The following is a 7,042-nucleotide window of genomic DNA, read 5'->3' as shown; positions in this document are numbered from 1 at the left end:
GGCAGAACGTGACGAATATACAATACAATTACACGCCTGTTCAAACTTATGATCAGAGTATCTGCGGACAATTGTGTCTGCTGTTTCTTCGTACTGTCGACGACGATCAGTGTGAATTTAAAGCCTGACAATGCACCATTAAGACTCAGTATTTGTTAAACAGTTTTCTCGACATGTCTATGACATTCACGCTGACTGGGAAGAGTAGCGTCCTCGCGGCACACTACCATCCAGCCATAGATTTGAGCGATGGTGACTATGAGCTTGGTCTAACAAATTTTGAGACTTATCATACGATGCCGAACGTAAATTCCTCGAATAATAAATTTTATTTCGATGAAAATGACACGGAAATTACGATTCCCGAAGGATCGTATGAGATACATGCCATACATGAATTTTTGAAACGTGCAATTTTACGGAAACGTCCGCGACGCGTGGTTCGTTTCGGCAATCGTTTCGATAAACGCGGTGATATCCCAGGAGAGGAGACTGTTCGAGCGATCGGTGACGAGGATGAAACTTTAGAATACCCGATAATGCTCCGTGCCAATTATAATACGATGAATAGCGAGATCAGATGCGCTTTCAGAATAAACTTTAACAAATCCAACAACATTGGCCCACTGCTGGGATTCTCGAACCGCATATTGCAACCGAAACAGTGGCACCAATCGGACGTACCGATTAATATCATCAACGTAAATATTATCCGCATTGAGTGTAACGTGACCGCGGGTGCATACAGTAACGACAAACGCGTTCATACGATACATGAATTTTCGCCGAGGGTGCCACCAGGATATAAGATATCGGAAACGCCTGCGATCATTTACCTGCCGATCATCGTGCGGAGCATTACGGATCTAACGATACGCGTCTCGGATCAAGACGGACGATTGCTCAATTTTCGAGGAGAAGAGATCACCATCAGATTGCACGTACGACGGCGACGAAATTAGCGTGCGATACATGAGATGCTCGTGTTGAACGACTCGAAGAAGAACGCGAGAGATAATAATAATATCTTTACGGTATCGATTGATGATATCATCCGATCATCATCATCATCATCATCATCACCATTAAGTTTCGCTAAAAAGACGAGAAAGAAACTCAGCATATCGAACATTGAATTTTTACAATCTTTGGCTTTGCGGTGCGAAATATCTGAGAAAATATGACCGACATCCTTAACATTGGAGGTGAGTCAGTCTTTGACGATCGTATCGTCAAGATTGAGACTCACACGTACAATCCGTACGCCAATACAACGTTTGAACATAGCGACGAAATACGAATACCCATACAACAACAGGATCTGTACATATTGCCGTATGAGAGTTTTCTATACATCGAGGGAAAACTAACGATAAACAAACCAGCTGAAGGATCTAATGTGACCCTGGGAAATAATTGCATAATCGCGTTCATGTTTGATGAGATTCGATACGAACTCAACAACGTGAAACTCTATCTGAACTCGGAATGTTATCCGTACGACGATATGAATTTGGATTTTGATAAAAACAGATGGTCGATTTTGTACGACACGTATCAGCGTTTCTGCAAAAATTATTATGGATACGAGTATCTCGAGCCGAGTCTCACCGTCACGCAGTTTTTACGCAACGGTCCGTTCATGATTATCGATTGCTCTCGACAAAACGAATCGGTCAAGAGCGCAACTGTGGATGTGAGATTGGAATTTGAGTGTAAGGAGAACGTACCGATGAATACCACTGCATACTGTCTCATCATACATGATCGCGTGATTCAATACAACCCGTTGACCAACGTTGTGCGCAAAATCACCTAAGTGTGGGGGCATAAGATGATATAAAACTTATAATGCATTAGAATCAATCGCAGTTTTCTTCTCGGCGTGCTGATATGAAAAACATTATGTCCGTACCAGCGTTCGTGGACTTGCAAGGATTTCTCGTCGGGATGAAATTTGTCGTAAAGGAGGTGGCGGTGCTGAGAAAGGGGACCATTCTGGCGCATTATATTTTTACATGTCCTATGCCATGGAATCTTCTCACAAGATCCGACAAGTCATGTGCTTCCTGGCTGATTGCGAATCACCATGGATTACGATGGGAAGACGGAAATGTGTCGTACAACATGGCTAAATGTTTGATTACATCGGCCGTGCTTGGCACAGAAGAGGATGACGAGACGCCAACTCTCGTATACGTCAAGGGATGTCAGAAACGCGAATAGCTAGTGGATTTGCTTGAGAATTATGCGAGAGAAAACCTGATTATCGAGACTTTGGATGCTGATTATGAAGATATTGAATCTTTAAATATTCTAGATATTAATAATACTATAAAATGTGGAAAAAATGTTAAGAATTGCGCATTACAGAATGTATTAAAAATATTTAACTGGTGGTCGCAACATAAAAAAAAATTGCGATATTTTTAAAAATAAAAATAAAAATAAAAATATGTAAACATTTATATGTTTTATCTCGTCTTTTCCCCACTCTTTTCCTCACGAGTCGTTTCTAAAAATTATTTTCAATTGGCTGTCTCTCCCTTCTTTTCATTTTCTGAGTTTTCAATTGGCTATCTCCCCCTTCTCATAAATTTCAAAGCTTTAATCTCCCTATCACGCCATATTTTTAAAAAATAAACATATACTCGGCTTTATATGATCAGTGTCACGTCAACCGCTCTACTTTTCATAACCGAGAAGCAAAATGTACTCCGCTGAAAAAGGCAAACAGTAGTGGTAAACGCTCCGCTGAAGGAAATAGCAATAGTGTTAAACGCATGAATTATTATGTTCCTCGAGATGAAATTAAGTCGTACAAGAAACCGCTTGGTTCGTAAGTATCACAAAATGTTTCACATATTTTTATATATGTTTTTTTTCCATACTTTTCCATATTTAATTGTATTCTTTTTTCAGACATGATAAACCTCGGTGTAAACCACGAATTTTGGTACGCAGATTTGCGTTGACGCGCACGGCGTATAAATACTTGGACATTGGAATCAGCGTGGGACCTGAATCCTTTGTGGAATTACATCTTGGCGATATCCGAGGAAATCACATAATACTGCCTCATGAAACGTGGGAAATATTCATCAAAAGACGTGTCGATATTGAGCGATTCCTGCAGTCGAATACACCTTCTTCGCTAAGAATTGAATATCTAGTAATGGAACATGTTAAAATACATGATACAAGTGTTGTTAAACTTACAGTAGACGATTCTTGCTCATACATGAAACCAGCAACTATATTATTTTTATTTGAACTTGAACATTGCGTAAATCACGAATATTTAAAATTGTACGAGAATATAGAAGACGTAAATGTGAGCTTTGATCAATTTGTTCGGTGTTTGCAAAGTAATATGCCTAGTGCCATGAGAGAAGATGCGGTCAAAATTTTGCGCGACGTTTGTGATAAAACATCTATTATAGATTGCGAATTAGTAGCTTATGCTGTGGATGAACTTTTGTGTGAAACCTTGAAACGAGGTGATGTATGGTAATATAAATAAATGTGTTAAAAGAAAATGAAAAAAAAATGATTATCTATTTCTTTTGCTTCCCTTTCTTACATGTAAGATAGATATGTGATAAGATAGGTAACTGTGGCGCGATCGGTGGACGAAGAATAGCGCGATGTGTTTGCGTGGACGTAAGAGAGAGATAGTTTGCATAGTGGGATAGGGATAGGGATAGGATATCTATAATGTGTAGGAAAAGAATAGACGTTTACGTGGACGAGAAGGATAGAGCTAATAAGATTCTCAATATGTGAGAGAAGGATAGCGTGAAGCGTTCGTAATGCAGTGCGATAGAAAGGGATAGCGCGAGGCGTTCGTAAAGCGATGCGTTAGAGAGAGAGAGAGAGAGAGAGAGAGAGAGAGAGAGAGAGAGAGAGAGAGATAGCGTTCTCGTGGGAGAAAGATAGCGCGTTCGTAAGACGGTGTGATAGAGAGGGACAGCGCTAATGGTTGCACGTGAAAAATTGTATTAATATTAAAAAAGTATTAATTATTTCTACATCTCTTTCTTTCTTTTTCTCGTCTTTTGTTCATACCTGCGCCGATAGACGGTTCTTCCTAGAAAAAATTCTCAACGTTCAGACCGCACGTGCAATATATGCTATTTGTTTATAATGTTTATAAAGCTGCCGGACATCGGCCGGACATGCCTTTGTATATATGCACCGGTTTAAACATGTCCCGCTCCCACGATACCACTCAAAAATTCCGTTCACCTCGAACATGCAATAGATGCTATTTATTGATAATAAATATAGTAGCCGGACATCGATGCTCAACGACTCTTTCCAAAAAGGGGGTGTTTTATTAGGGGTTTTAACATGTCTGTATCTGTAGTCGGATCAGCGGCGCTCGTCTTTGTATATACGCACCAGTCATAAATATGTCCGCTCCCCATCCCCTGCCCGCGTGACGTCAGACCCCCGCACCATCAAGTTCCCCGCGCAACTTTCCCTCGCCCCGCACACCCCTCAGAGGACCTGAGTTAGAATCGGCCTAGTATTCCTACTCGCAAAGTCAAATGAAGTCGCGTAATAAAACAATGTTATCCAATAATTTTTTAAAATTAAATTATAATTGTCTCAAAACTTTTATATTTTTGACAAGAAAGTGTGAAAGTACTTTCATTGAAAAAATCATTTTTAACTAAATTTATTATCTTATAATAAATTTATTATCTATTTTTAAAAACCAATGAAAAAAATTTATTTTTTTGATATTATAAAAATATAAATTGTGTAACATATTATCATTAGAACATATATTAGAATGTTTAAATAGCAAACTAAATATCTTCAAATATTTAAACATTTTTCAACATTGTGTTATTTATAATTTAACACATAATCAACATCACAGAGACGTTATCAATAAATTACATAAAGCATCTCTTATATATTAATTTACATAATTATAAAAGAATGTTATTATATATATACAAATGTGATAATTTAGAATATACAATTTTTTTTAAGCAATGAACTTTTAATCAAATTAAAATTTCATTGATATATTAATTGTTACAAAATAACAATCAATAATGTTAATTCTTTTATTAATGTGTTCTTTAAAGAAACTTCTTTCTCAGGAAAATTCAATATATTATACATTAATGACCATTATACAATTGACCAGCAGTTTAATCCATCACTTGTTTTAAAAAATAAAATCGTTGCTTTGTAAATTTTCGCATTTTATCAAACATAAATAATTTATTTTTTATTAATTGGTATCTTAGCAATTTTTGTTAATTTTTAAAATTGTTAATTTTTAAAATTATTAATTTAATTTTCGAAAAATATCTTATCATTGCCTAATCTTTTATGTACGCATCATATTACTATCTTTACTTTTTTGTTCTTGTTACATAGAGTTGTACTTTCAATAGTATAGTTATTTACACATTTTTAGAATACGAATTATTTATTTATTAATATCCAAATTTTATATTGATAATATGATAAAATTTTAAAAATTTTAAAACTATACATTATGTGATATAAACTTTCAATAACGTAAAAATAAACGTAAAAATGTAATAAAATTTATAATTCTTCATAATTAAAGAATCCGGAGTTTGCACGATTCCAAGAAATATCACCTTTTTATATATTTCAATTATGTAAAAAAAGGGGCGATCTATGACTAACTCTCACGACGAATCTGTTGGTTCTCTTTCTATATTTTTTTTTATAACTGTAAATAAAATTTTTGTAGTGTAATGTTTACACATACAGTATTTCTAAAGTTTTCTACTATTCACAGATATATTGGTTATATATAAAATTTATAATAAAAATTAAAACTTTTTAATTTTTTAATATTTAATTATAGAATGGCCATTGTTTTGCTATTTTATATATTGATTTGGTTATTCGGCTTTCATACTGACAATTTTTATTCTATATGAAATAAATTGCGTCATAATTTTCAAACCTGATTGGTGACAATTGTGAATAAGACTTATTTTTTTAAGAAATATTTTTTTATATAACACAATTATAATTGCTTTGCATTACACTCGTTCATGTATATACTATTGCCATGTTTTTCCAAAACTAATTAAGTGGCCAGATTTTATCTTTAAGATTTCTAGTATGCATAAACGACTATAGTGCAAAGCAATTATAATTGTGTTGTATAAAAAAATATTTCTTATGAAAATCTTATTCACAATTGTCACCAATCAGATTTGAAAATTATGAGACGATTTCATATAGAATATTTCATATAGAATAAAAATAATTTTTTGAATTAATTTTTTTTTATTTTTTAATTTAAGAATTTATAAAAAAGTACTAGTTGTGCGTAATTTTCTTATTTAAATAAATATATAAATTTATAAAAAAGTACAAGCTGTTCGTAATTTTCTTATTTCAATAAATATAAATTGTTTGTAATTTTCTTATTTCATTTCTATTTAAATTATTGTTTTCCCTAACAATTTCTATTGATTCTGTCATATTTTTCTAAACTTTGTTTCGACTAAAAAAAGGAACACGTACTATGGTCAGATCATCAACATATTTGCATCATAATATCTTTGATTATCAAGTAGATCAAGTAGATCAAGTAGAATAAAAATAAAGATATTTTCCTTATAATTAAGACCTAAGCTATCCATTAAGCTTATTAAAAATTCGATCGGCCCAGCCATTACTGAGAATCGTAATTATGAAGTACTTGCAACTGACTGACTTGCGTATAGATACACGGTGTGCCTCGCTATAGTTGGCGCGAGACACTACCGTGTCTCTTGAAGAGAAATTTTCCTTCAATAATTATAAACCTTAGATGTGTGTATATTGTGCATTTAGTTATTTACAAAATAACGCTATTTTGGTTATACTATTACTTTAATTATAATGCGATTTATTAAATATAATTGTTCTTAATATTGGAAATAATAAAATAAAAATATTTTACAACATAAATTTTTATTCAGTTGACATAATTTTTCAATATCATTATTTTTGTAGGAAATTTAAATTTAAATAACTATTTTATACA

The sequence above is a fragment of the Cataglyphis hispanica genome, chromosome 20 (assembly GCF_021464435.1).
Source record: "Cataglyphis hispanica isolate Lineage 1 chromosome 20, ULB_Chis1_1.0, whole genome shotgun sequence".
NCBI classification, from domain to species: Eukaryota; Metazoa; Arthropoda; class Insecta; order Hymenoptera; family Formicidae; genus Cataglyphis; species Cataglyphis hispanica.
This window is presented reverse-complemented; position numbering follows the sequence as displayed.